The 14,001-nt window shown below is 41.1% G+C and overlaps 1 pseudogene; it reads right to left on the reverse strand.

Annotated features, from left to right (window-relative positions):
* Positions 1–5,584: 5,584 nt before the first annotated feature.
* Positions 5,585–9,469, reverse strand: LOC131696035 (ribosome biogenesis protein BOP1 homolog; annotated as a pseudogene).
* Between the last annotated feature and the right edge of the window lie 4,532 nt (positions 9,470–14,001).

Genomic DNA, 14,001 nt, shown 5'->3' on the forward strand with positions numbered 1-14,001 from the left:
TGACACAATATTGCTCTTCTCCTATTATTCCCTTTTAACAACTGATCCCTGCTCAGAATTCCAATGGCATCTTTAACCCCTGCATGTCCTTGCTGTTTATAAACAACCTTGTTTCTAAACGACTGTAATTTTTGGTTTACACAACATTTGTTTACAACTACAAGTAAGGCCTATGGGACTAATATCCTTCATTAAACTTTAAAATTTTGAGCACTAACAGTTATAAATATTATCAGTAGAACAGAAGATATTACAGTTAATCTGATCGGGTTCCGTTCAAGCAGTGCTGCCAGGGATAGTTTCTGTTAATGGTGAAAACTTTGGAATATTTTCGTAGCCTGGCAATATTATTGAAAACTGATAAAACTTTCTAATTCAGACTGCCTTCGACTACCTTCTTCATGTAATTGGACTAGACCAGAAGGTAAATATTGACCAGCTTCTATCACTGCGAAAGAAGCGCCGATCTTTATTAAACCAAGTTTTTCGTGTTTCATGACGTCAAAAGTTCTAAGGAAAAATAGTTCTGGAACCGTACACGCGGTATAAAAAAGTTGGCCAAGAAAGGAGTAAACAAGAATATAATAAGAGACCCGGCTGTCATTTGAGGCGATTTCAATTTTTGGGTACTTCAAGTAAAGTTGAATGTTAGCCTATGCAAAGAGGGCGCCAGCAGTACTCACGCTGAGGCGGCCAGAAACTCATCTTCTACGTAACCTTTGGTAGTCCTTCGCTGGTGACAAACAACATTGGGAGAGTTTACGACGACTACATGCGTACAATCCGGTACGGTCAACTAAATAATGCTACAAGGACAAGAATGTCTTTGTGGAGGCACAACGCGCACTCTTCTAGCTAACTAGAATGAAAGAAACGTTAGCTGTGATATGTGACACCACCACTTAAATTAAACTGGAGTCAAGAAACAGACGACCTCCAGCTTACTTACTTACTTCATATCGAATCGTTTTCCCGAAAAATCGAAGCCCCGGATAATCGAGTTTGACCTGTTTTGCAAGACACACACCTTATTAAACTGAAAATACAAATCACACATTGAAATTCTGCAAAATCGACTAGGGTCAAAATAGGTCAACTTACATTTACCATAACAGGAAAATTTATCCTGACCATTTTATTTCCAATTTCTTCTTCAATGAAGCTAAAATTCATAAAATAACACAAAAAAAGTTTGATTCGATTATCCGGGGTGAGATTTTTTTAAAATCCCCGGATAATCGAGTCCGACCTGTAATACATATTCAAAGTTCCCGAGCTAATATAACACCTATTTCGCAACGAACTGTTAACCGATTTATTCAGTTCTGACTTTTGGTTCCGGAGTTACAGGTTGGTTATTGCGGTCACAATGGAATTTCTCATATAAACCGGTATAATCGTAACGCCTCATAGGTTAAAAATCTATTGAAATGATTCACAGGACTAGATTACTGATGGTTAACTCAAAATTTTTTGAAATATATGGTTTATTATCTGTAATTCCGAAAGGTCAAAGTTTTCATTTACCTCCTTCCTCTCAACGCCCCTTCACTCTCATCCCCACCCCCGCTCAAACCAACCTCGAAGCTGCATCCCCTTCATCCCCACCAAAATAAGTTAGACCAATTAAATATTATATTTTCGTTTGTTTCAAGTGTGTCAGCATCGACATGTTTCTTATCAGATTCGTAACAGTCTTGCACTTATATATACTTATCTAGTGTACTAAGAATGTAATAGGCATTTCCACAATCTAAATTGAACGTAACCAGATATTAAATCATAGTTTGGATGAATGAGAAAGGCACAATTGCACCACTAGGTGGATTAAACAGGTTTTTATTACTACAATTCTAACAATGCTCAACCACAATTAAAAATGAAAGGTTTCTTTCTAAATAGTATATACACTGAATTGTTAATAGTATTTTAGTTCTTAATCTGTTAGTGTATAAAAGAACATAATCTATTGACAACTTGCAAATTTTTATGGCTCATTGCCCCTGATAGTAATTTTAAATGTCTTCTAAGCCAAGTAGCGAGGTTTCGCTAGGTGTCCAATCTTCGAAAAGTATCGTCGCTGTCTGAACCTACGTATTTACGAGCAACTTAATGATTTTACCACTCGCAACAATGCGCTAGCACAATGAAGCCATCGATCTATCATATATTTACAATGCGTAAAACTTAAAACAAAAAAATTTAAGTGGGTCACTGACATATCATGCACACGCAACCTGCTATTTGGCGTGGAGATTTTCTTTCATCTGGAAGAAACAAGGGCTTCTCCTGTACCCTGGAGGTCATCCAAACTACTCTCGATGCAGTTATCGTCATCGTTAATGCTGTGATGGTGTTCGTGTTCAGATTTTCTTCCTTGTTTCAACGTGTGGATCACAAGCCGTTTTTGTTATTAGCTTCCTGCTGGCTGTTTATTTGGAGGTACCGGGCGCAGTTATTGACTAATGCGTTTGTCCTGGATACGAGCACCACTGGTTTTGGTGTCTTTGCTGCTTCATCATACATGGCGCCTGTGTGTATATATACAATCATGTAGCGTGACTAAAATTTTGCTGCTGGTTCCTCATGATAAAATTTTCTAAGAGCGAATGATGGAAGCAAAAATTTATACATATTGATGTGACTAATAAACCTATATGTGATCGGCATCCGACCAAAACAGTCAACTGAATCACGTAGCTTAGCAAAGCAAGTAAGGACCAATGAATAAAACATAGTAGGTAACAGTTTTGGAATTTTAAAAGCTTATATTTTCGTCTTAATTTACACACTTTTTCAAGGCGAACAAACAAAATGGCGCCCGTGGTGACATTCTGCCTACGGCAAGGTGGACAGAGGGTAAAAAAAACTTTAACTTGACGTAATGGTGCGACTTCAAACTTTGAGATCGATTTTTTAAGCCTCTTTTCCGCTTTGGGGCTTCATTAAAAAGCGTGATTACAAAGAATTTGTAGATGTTTTTTGAAAAAATGTTTTCTTTCGAGAGGTAAAAAGTATTTAAATTGAATCGTTTTCAAATGCGATTGCACGCAGTTTTGAAAAATAATGTTTTGAGATAAACGCGTGAAAGTTTCGAGTAATTATTCGTGGTAAAATGTCAATATTTTAAAACATGTAGGGTTATGAGTTTTGGACATTGTTAATTACGAATTTGAAGTCAGTTTTTTCAAAATTTAAAATGGGCGATTCCATATGGCGGACCCCCACTAACAAAATAAGCGATATTTCATCCAAAATTCTATATAAAATCTTCAACAACATTTTCACGTTAAGACGAGCCAGTTTTTGAATATATACTAGACGAAAGTGTATTACAAGTTGCTTAGGATTAGTCGAAATTTAGTAGAATAATTTAATTTTTTTTTAATTTTCGGAAGGGGCTTTAGCTTCCTAGCCCCCGCCCCCTCTCTGGCTACGTGTCTGACATATGAAGTTAAGTTTTCTAAAACGAAAATAAGATATTTCGTCAGAATGAAATCCCCCCCCCCCCCTTTTCTAGGAAAATAACCATTTTTAACCTTTCAACATTATGGTAGATCCTCCTGTTGATCTCTAACAGAAAGTTGCATCAAGATGTTGATTTCAATACGCCTCAATAGTGGCAGGCTCGTAGGGCTTACTCGACTTTCTCCTATTCTGACCAGCCCAGACAATAGTATGCTAACTACAGTTAATCCTATTTGTGCGGTGTTCGGAACACGTTACGCCAGAAAAAAAAACGGATCGGAACTATCGGCAACGACCCACGCGACGAAAAAAGGACTACCATTGAAAACTTGCAATATGAAACTGAAAGTCGAAGTCGTAGCATTGCAGTAACTTTGCTTGGTGGGACAGAGGGTGTGTACAAGATGCACGAACGCGTGACCAAGTGGCAGGGGATTAGCGAAAGTTAGTTTTGTGTGTATCAAAGGCCATTTCTTCAAGTTCAACATCATCAACGTGCATCGCGCTCACGAAACGAGATACAAGGTAAAGAAAGATGCATTTTACCTACAGCTGGAGAGTCTCTATCACAGATACCCGCGGTGGGATGTTATGCTTGTCATCGGCAAAATGAACTCCCGGATGGGCTGGGAGGTATAAACTTTGCAGTCTTCCGAAGAATGGCAGTACGAAGCACCTTTTTTCTCCATACAAGTATCCACAATATCACCTAATCATCAAACTGAGAGCCAAATTGACCACGCCGTATGTAGCACTGCCGAGTACATACGGCGTGGTCAAATACTAGATACAACAGCTCCGAATCGAAGTTATGTTTGATTTTATAGCGAGGAACGCAGCAAATGCGATGATGCTGCAGCACTGTATGAGAGCGGACGGAGAACGATACAAAAATGGGCGAAATAGGCAACTATATTCCAACGAAAAAAAGTTACAGAAAGATTTGGATAACAAGGCGATTATGCAAAGGTTACGAACTCCAAGCCGACATGTGCAGAGACGCTAATGGAAACCTCACAAAGGTGTGTGAGCAATAGGTGGCAGTAGGAACAAATAGACGACGAGAGTAGCGCAGGAATCAAATAGGAGATGAAGATGTTACCTGAGATTCAGGAGCAGATCGGACGATTGAGGAATAATAAAGCCGCTGGCAATTGATCAACCGTCATTTGAGCAACTCAAACATGGAGAAGAGGTGTTGGCTAAATCACTCCATTAGATGATTTCAAAGATCTGGGATCACCGCACTATCAATATAACTACACCAATGATCCGTTTTTATTAGCCCCCCTGACTGACGAAATCGGGTCAAAAAACTGGCTGATAAAAATGGGTTTTCACTGTATACTATCACACTGATAGAATATATTCGTAAATCGCCACGAATTAGTTTCGTACTGACAATTTTCATAAAATACACGAATTGTTTGTACATATGATGAATCATTCGTAGTTCGATTGAAATACTTTTATCTTTTATTACGAGTTTTTCGTGAAATCCACGAAGCGACTTTCGTTGGCTTATTACAAAACGGCTTCATTAGGCAAACGAATTGTTCACTGTTACTTACGAAAGACATAATAATAATTACGAGCACCATTCGTCAAACAGTCAACTTCAAAAGAGCTTCAATAGAAGTAGAATATGGAATCCTTGTTGCTATACGTCGCAGGATCTCACCGGATGGAACAACACACACTGAAACAGCCCCTTCCTTTTGGGAAATGGCAACTGTGGCCGTCGTTTGGACAACTGATGAATCAATACTGAACGATTGGCATGCTGGACAGCGGCGAAGTAATCCCCCGCCCGTGCCCCGTAACCTGTTTAATGTTCTTGAAATGATTGATAACAATACGGACGCCGGATTTCCGTTCATCTTCCGTAACTTCCATCCACTGGACGGCAGTGGCGATACGTTAATTGTCAACTACTTTGGATTTTGGTGCTTCCGCCAGTAAATCGTCTGTTTTTCGATTGATTGAATTGTCGCCAACATTAGGATTGATCAACAGCAGTCGCTTTCCCTCAGACAGGAAAGAGTTAGAGGCCACTGCCACTAACTGTTCGGACATTAGATATTACATTAGATATAATTAGATATTACAACAAACAGTAACCCGAGATTATTTACCACGAATACACAAATACAGATCCAAGCACCGTAAGAACCGTTCCCGATTGTATTTGCCGAATTCGGGAATTTCTCGGAGCGAATTGTGCTTTTGAGGGATATAATGCAATTTTCTTTTCCACGGTTCTTCCCCGTGACTGTTCCATTCGGCCAATTCTCGTTCGTTAAATAAATATTCCAGTTGTGGATTGTAGGACTCTTAGGAGCGACAACATGATCATGAATGCGACGCATTTTTTCCTTGATCGGTGTCCCAAACCATGTAGAACTTGGGGCCTTTGTTCAAAGCGGCTTGCTTTTCTACCTCGGACGTGTTTTAATCCAACCCATCTTGAGTGCAAGAACAAGGCCAAGGATTTTCAGCTTCTCCGATTTAATTGGCAAAAATGAACGCTTTTGATCCGTAATATTACGAATGGGCATCTTTTCTACTTCTGATGTGAACCACTCAATCCAGGGCTGCAAAGACTAATATTAGAAAATTCACTAACGAGCGATAATTTAAAAATTAACCTGATAATCGTCGTACTGATCATCCGGATTTCTCCCAGCCATAAAACGCTTCATGAGCCGACCGTCTTCGTCACTCAGCACAATATTTTGACCAGTTTGTGGATTCTTAACTGTTCGCCAAAAGTTCGGATCTCTTATCTTTTTCAGAATTTAATCGATGGCATCAGTTTCCGGCAGTTTGGTCAATTTGTTTGCATTTTAATCGTATCCAACGTATTTATACTCATCGTACCAGTGCATCGGATTGTTTCCCACCGTGTTCCTTATATCCTTCTTGTCCGATGTATCTCCAGTGGCATACTCGTCCTGGTCCTTGAAGTGCGATTTTTTTTTTCTGGGAAGACACCTACGCCGTTGAAATCCGTATAAATTGGCTCAATTTGCTCGCCTGGTCATTTTACTTTCAATCTATGTGCAGTACATCTTGCCTCGTCCGATTTATAAAAATCGCTGGCACTTTCCTGGCCTGCGGATTCCGTTGTCTGTAAACTCGATTTGGGACCGTTCTCATTTTCCGTCTCCAATTCCAATGAGGTTAACGCCTACCGTTTCCCCGCAAACCAAAAAATACTGAACGCACGTACAAACGACTATCAAAAATACCACGCGATTTCCTGAACCTCTTTCGCTTTCAGTTGATCCAGAATCCGAAGTAATACGAATTCAGTTGAGCCATCGCGAACTGCTCGTTGGTTTTGTATAAAGAAGTTTAAGTTTTTTTTCTACCGGAGAAATGTCAAAATAATATGATATTAAATACGACAACTTTTCTAAGATGAACGAATGAATTCATGCGACCAACGAAATCGTTCGTAATATACACAACCGTTTATTAAAATAAACGAAACATTTCGTTTCTTTCACGAAAAATAATGTCGTTATCAACGATAACATTCGTGCAGTGTACATTAAATGTGTAAAATTTACGAAAGCTTTCGTTCACCAAGCGGCAATTCTTGTTCATGAAATGAACGAAACCTACTGTTTAAAATGCACAAAAATACTTCGTTGCAGAAAACGACGAATGAATTCGTGCATTGCATGATCGATTTCATTATATTTACGAATTTATATTATCAGTGCAATAAAACAATCAGAATCACGGCCCGCTTTTAGTGAGTGACATTTCCCGTCCCATCTGCAATTGTAGTGAGTGATTCTGGCAGGGTACCCCTCCCGACGCACCATTCTAAAACAATATGTATAAACAACGCAAAAACTGATTCTCAAAAAAAAAATCAGAAGCGACGCGGAAACAACGAAAATATTAAGTCCCTTCAGGCAAAGCCGTTAATCTGTTGCACTTGAGAGACCTAATCGAATATTTCCAAGTTATATGAGCTTCATTTCAATGGTAAAAATTTCAATCGATGTGGTCGGTGGTCAAAAATTTACCAATGATGTCAAATGTGGCGTCTGAGCTTACTTTGACATTTGTTACAATATAAATTCGCTAAAAAAATTTTTTTGCGACACCCTAATGCCTCCGACCTTCCTGGTACGTTTTCAAAAAAGATAGCACCCAAATGTTGTTTCCACTGGACACTGAGCAGAGCTTCAACGGAGCATTCGCAGGTGAAGAATTGACACCAGTAATTAGTAATCAGTAATTAGTAATCAGTAATTCCTATACAGAAAACAAAACGTAGTCTAGAAATAACAGATTTGTATTGGTACTGATTTTCCTCGATGTACAAAAACATGCTCTTCAAACAATTTTTTTTCTATCCACAAATATGAAATGTCCTTTGCACCGACTTGATGTTTTACTAAGTGATGGATTTTAGTCTATTGTACACACTACTTATCACACCATTCCTTGCAGATTTAATGGCACATTCGAACAGAAACGCCGCGAAAGCGGCAACACACCCCACCAGAGCAGTCTTCCACACCATCGTAAAATACTCCAACCCAATCGGTTTTGGCAACACTTCCAAATGACGATCATTCCCTGTGTGATCGGCTGCCAGAAATTTGAACAGAGCGCCTTCGGCAAAAACGCAATGATTAAAAAGTAGACCTGCTCTGCAACTATCGGATCACCATCATAGTAGGCGTACAGTGCGTAGCGATGAACCTATGCTTCCGACCATCGATAGCGATTCGAGGCTAGCATGAGTTGTGTTAGTTCCCGTGATTTTTGATACTCATTAATCGCGAAACACACCGGAAACCTACCGGACAGTACGGTTTCTACTAGTGCTTTGTAGGAGGTGTGTGGCAAATTCTGACAATCGTGATCGTACTGAAGGTTGTACGGAATAAGATGGTCTAGGCAGGGCCAAAAGCAGGACTCGTTCAGTTCTTCCATCGTGTCCAATTTCGGATAATATCGTACATTTTGTAGAAAAGATATCACCGCCGATTGATAGGCACTAAACAATACTAGACTCAAGATCAATAGTAATCCTACTACGAATCGATCTAGTTCGCGAAAATATGTGATCAATTTTCCTGAAAGAACACTGCCAGCGTTGCGAAACGTTGATAAGAAAACTTTTGACGGACCATTTCCTCGAGAGATAAGCTCGTAACAAAGATGTAATGAAGAATACAGCCGAATAGCTCATCCAGGTTTCCCGATCAAATCGATCGGTCGGTACTAACACAATCGGTTTTAACCTGTTCAGCCGTGGAACCATGAAGCGAAGTTCACCCATTTGATGCTGATATACAAAGTTGTGGGTGGTAATAAATCTTCCAGCACCGAATAGCGTTAACAGTTCTTTGCGTTCGGTATGAACAACGGTAGCATTTATTTGCTGTGCAAATAGGTTCATGACATGCACATCCATGGGATCTATTGCGTAGAGTCCGATTTGCTGCCCAGCAATGTTCCGTGCTGCCAGGTCAATTGGATCGTCATCCAGTTCACGCCAGCAGTTCAACTTGTTCCGGAATTTGTCATAGTGATAGAATGGACAATCTTCGTTTCCATAGATCATAAAAACTGTGTTGAAGTCTTGGCGTGCTCTAAACGTCTCAAAAATGACCGGGAATGAGGTGTTCGTTGTAATTATCAGCTTCCGATTATCCTTCAACATATAAGGAATTTCCCAGTCCACTTGATCGATGAACAGGATATTGCAGGATTTATCGTATCCAGTATGTTCACCTAGATAGTCTCCCTTATTCTGGATAATGGTTGGATCTCCGGAAAGTATCAGATAGGAGTGTAACAAATTATCCAAAGTGGGATCTAGCAATGGGCTGTAGAGTATCGCCGTCTGAGTTCGGTCGGGAAAGAGCAAGTGCTTAGCTCGTGATACATCTTCCACGAAGCGTAGGGTATCTGCTTGGGGTTGTGTCAGTTGGAGGAAAAGCACTAGTGTGGAAACGAATGCGACCATGATTGGAACACTATTGCGACTACAGGTTAACACGAAGATTTTATTGTGTTAGCTTTGGAATGTTGCATAATTTATTCAGTCATTTTTCATTTGCAAAAGTAGTTTCCTATCCATTCGCAATTACTTTCGCAAATGAAAAATGTTACAAAATCAACACTATAAATTCTCCGTGCTTCAACCTGAAATCGCAATTGTGTCGCAGCCATGATTGCAGTCGTTTCCATACTAGTGCTTTTTCTCGAATTGACACCAGCCAGAGCGGATATCTTAGGCTTCGTGGATGATGTATCACGAGCTAAACGCTTGATCTTTCCCGGTAGAACTCAGACACTGATACTCTACAACCCATTGCTAAGTCCCACCTTCGACGCTTTGCTACTCTCCCTCCTGATGCTTTCCGGAGATCCAACCATAGTCCTGAACAAGCAAGCCTATTTAGAAGACGCTGTATACGATGGATCGTGCAATATCCTGTTCATCGATCGATCGGACTGGGAAGTTCCTTTTATGTTCCACGATAATCGGAAGCTGATAATCACAACGAACGACTCATTCCCGACAATTTTCGACACGTATAAAACCCGCGAAGACTTTGTCGCAGTTTACATGATCTACGGCAGCGAAGATTGTCCATTCCGTCACTACGACAAATTCCGGAACAAGCTCAGCTGCTGGCGTGAGCTGGACGACGATCCAATCGGTAAGGCCGCGCAGGACGTAGCTGGCCAACAAATCGGACTCTACGCGGCAAATTCGGCGGATGTACGTGTCATGAACCTGTTCGCACAGAATATAAATGCTACCGTTGTCAATACCGAGAGTGGTCAGGAACTGTTGACATTTTACTACGCAGAACCTTTCGCTTACCCGCACCACATTGTGTATCAACATCGAACGGGTGAGCTACGTTTCTTGGTTCCACGGTTGAACAGACTAAAACCGATGGTGCTGGTACTGATTGATCCGTTTGATTGCGGGACCTGGATCAGTTACGCGGCTGTATTCTTGATAACTGCTTTATTACGAACGTATCTTTCCAGGAAATGGTCCGTCAAAAGTTTACTGATCAATGTCGCGACTATCGTCGGAAGTGTGCTTTCAGGGAAATCGATCACATGTTTTCGTGAACTGGACCGTTTCGTTGTAGGGCTTCTGTTGATTCTGAGCGTAGTTCTGCTCAGTGCCTATCAATCGATGGTGATATCCTTTCTGCAAAATGCACGATATTATCCGGAGTTGGACACGATGGCTGAACTGAACGAATCTTGCTTTTGGCCATGCGTAGACCATGTGATTCCGTTCTATCACAAGAGCGCTCTTGATTGCCAGGATTTGCCGCACAACACCTACGAAGAGTTGGTAGAAATTGTACAGTCCGGAAAGTATCCGGTTTGTTTCGCGATTGATGAGTACCAAAAATCGCTGGAACTGACTCAAATCATGCTAGCTACGAACCTGTATCGATGGTCGGAAGCTTTTGTTCATCGGTATGCACTGTACGCCTACTATGATGGTGATTCGGTAGTTGCCGAGCAGGTCTACTTTTTTATCAATACGTTTTTTGGCGAAGGAGCTCTGTTCAGGTTCCAGGAAGTGGATCACACAGGGGATGATCGCCGTTTGGAAGTGTTGCCAAAACCGATCGGTTTGGAACATTTTTCGTTGGTGTGGAAGACCGCTCTGTTGGGGTTGGTTGTCGGTTTTCTGGTGTTTCTGATGGAATGTGTTGCTGGATCCGCAAAGAATTGTGTGATAATTCGAGTGTATAACAGGTTGAAATCCATTAGGAAATGAGAGTCGTTAAGTTGGTAAGCAACAGATATTTGTATTTGAGTTTGAAATAATTCGTTTCAAATGCATTTTTGTAAATTGAGGTTAATAAACTACTTTAGCATAAATATAAGTTCCTATTGTCCCATATCGACGACTCAATGTCATTTTATATCACCGTTCTTGTAAGAAAGTTCGAATATCATGAGCAAAATTTTGTCAAACTGTCCTTAGTAGCGACTGGCAACACGGTTAACGACATTGAACGTACCAATTTACGAATTATGAAAATCTCAGCAAGCCTTGACCTACTTCTCGTGAGTAATGACAATGAGGACGATTGAGTCGCCAATTCAAATTTCAAGCGATATCATATCACGTAAATTTGAACACTTTGATGTGAAATCCATATCACTTCGGTATTCCTATCAGCGCTAATGCGAACATAGCATGACTTATCTGTCGCAGTGTATATATTTCCATCCTCAAGGTCTCACTCGCTTCAACAAATTCAATCATAGAGTTCACGTACCGAGTAATAGTCATAGCTACGAAAAAGGACAACCATCAAACAGAGCAAATGGAAAAACGCTAGGGGTGTCATATGAACCCTAAGTTGACAGCTATGACATAGCACATCTCTTATCACGCAACCGGAAAGCCTCTCGCCGGCGAAGCTATACATTCAATGCTATTCAGCCTACATACTTACGACGCCAACCTACAGACAACCGTGCAAGCAGTACATCTTAATTCGCTTCGCCCGGTTTGTCTCGTATTGCCGTCGCCTCCGCCGCCTACTTTGACTTGCCGATTGCAGCACAGGAAAACTACCTCTCACCACGCGCACCCTTTTCGGTCGACGCGACGACGGTGAAGGCTTCTCTTTTCCGTCATCGCCTCCTATGCCACACACACACATGGGTTTCTTCAAGTGCGTCTTTTATCATAATTTGTAACCGTCATCAAAATCCTCTTTCGCAAACGACACTCTACGGTTGCCGCCGCCACCGCCGCCGGAGGAGAACTCCTTCCGCGAGGGGTCCCATCTGTAACGCCGCGCTGATCACATTCAAGTACCCCCTTCCAGATGGTGGGTGATCAACGCGATAATGTATGGCAGGAAGGCACACGGCGTACCGAACCGAGAGTTTTGACAGTCTCCCCTCCGCCCAATCACACACATATCGGAAAAATCCGATAGCGAGGCCTACTGGGATCTGTTTGTACAGGCGTTGATTGTAAACAAACAAATATTTTCTCTGCGGCTCTTGTGATAAGCGATTGTAATGTTGGCGTTGTCGGGGCTGCTGCTCCTGCTGGTTGGCGAAGGGAAGCTCACGTACCTACCGATTTACATCAGCTATTTTGAGGGGATGAATGGAATCGATTGATTGTGCTGTGGATTGGTTCATGTTCTGTGGTTGACGGCACTTGTTATTGCTGCTTGGCGGGGGTGGTTTATCGCAGCAGGTTTTTAATGTGATGTGTTTTGGTTGTGATAGGTATGAGGAAAACGTTTCGGAATAGTTGAATTTAGTTTTTAAGGTTCATAGAACCAATTGATTTTCAGGAATGTTGACAAAATTGATCCATTTCTCACGGTTTGCTATATTTCTCCTCAAGAATTAAATTGATTAAAATCCATGTTTGCGCGTGATGGACCTAATATCTATAATTTAGCAACTTATGTGACTATTTCATCAGTATCTGTCACTAACCTAGCGCCAAATGCAAGACTTTGTTGACAGATCATAGTTACTTTAGAAGTCAATTGAACTTTCTTATCCATACATTGCGAACAAAGAATGGAAACCATTTTTGCAATCGGTTGTGCCCCCAACTGGAATGTTTTGTTCTCGAGAGAACAGCAGATTGCGAAGCGTTTTACGCGTTGGTGAAGCCGGAAAGAGAGACCAGTTCGTTCATTGTGACTCGACAGTTGAGACATCGGAGGTGTGGTCGACGGCATCCTTGACAAGTGATGTTTCGACAGAAAACCACGGGTAGACACATTTGTCTACCACGATGGCAGAAACTGAAAGTGATCGTGCTTGTGGTGGTGGTACCGATGTGCAGCGTTGATCGATGAGAAGAGATTGGTTTGTCTACCGCAGAAGCAACGTGATGAAGACGGATAACAGGGGCCACCGAAAAGTGTCACATTGCTAAACAACGGACATCGAGTCTACAACGGCATATACCCGATACACCAGCCGGTGTTGGCGTTCATCACAGAAGAGAAAGCTGATAGCTGGTATATTTTTAATAATTTATTACGATAGTTCCTCAGCCTTCTGCTGTAAATGTAGATCCTATTAGAATTAAAAAGTATCCGCTCTCTTAGACAGGACCATGGGTTGTATTTATTAGGTGTAAATTAAAGACGCTAACTACTATCCATATTTCAAAAGATTTGATTTCGCGATTCCCGGACGCGTGAATATAGAGTGTATATACCTTCAAGGGTGGTTGAAATCACGTAATCGAGCTTGACTGTTGATCATTTAATTAAGCATAGGGCTGGTTATTTCAAAGACAAGTAAGTTTCAGTATCACAAGACAAGTTTCAGTATCACAAGAAAGAGGTAAAAGAGTTTATGAACTGTTTCTGGGTCAGCGTTTCTCAACTACATCATTAACGATAATATTCGTCTCACTGATCGTGTCTTTTGTTCCACGTATCATGAATTGTTTTGATTGCAAACTACTTGGCCACACAGCCACTTACTGTTCCTTTAAGATACGGTGTGACAAATGTG

This window comes from Topomyia yanbarensis, unplaced genomic scaffold, assembly GCF_030247195.1.
Source record: "Topomyia yanbarensis strain Yona2022 unplaced genomic scaffold, ASM3024719v1 HiC_scaffold_62, whole genome shotgun sequence".
Lineage (NCBI taxonomy): Eukaryota > Metazoa > Arthropoda > Insecta > Diptera > Culicidae > Topomyia > Topomyia yanbarensis.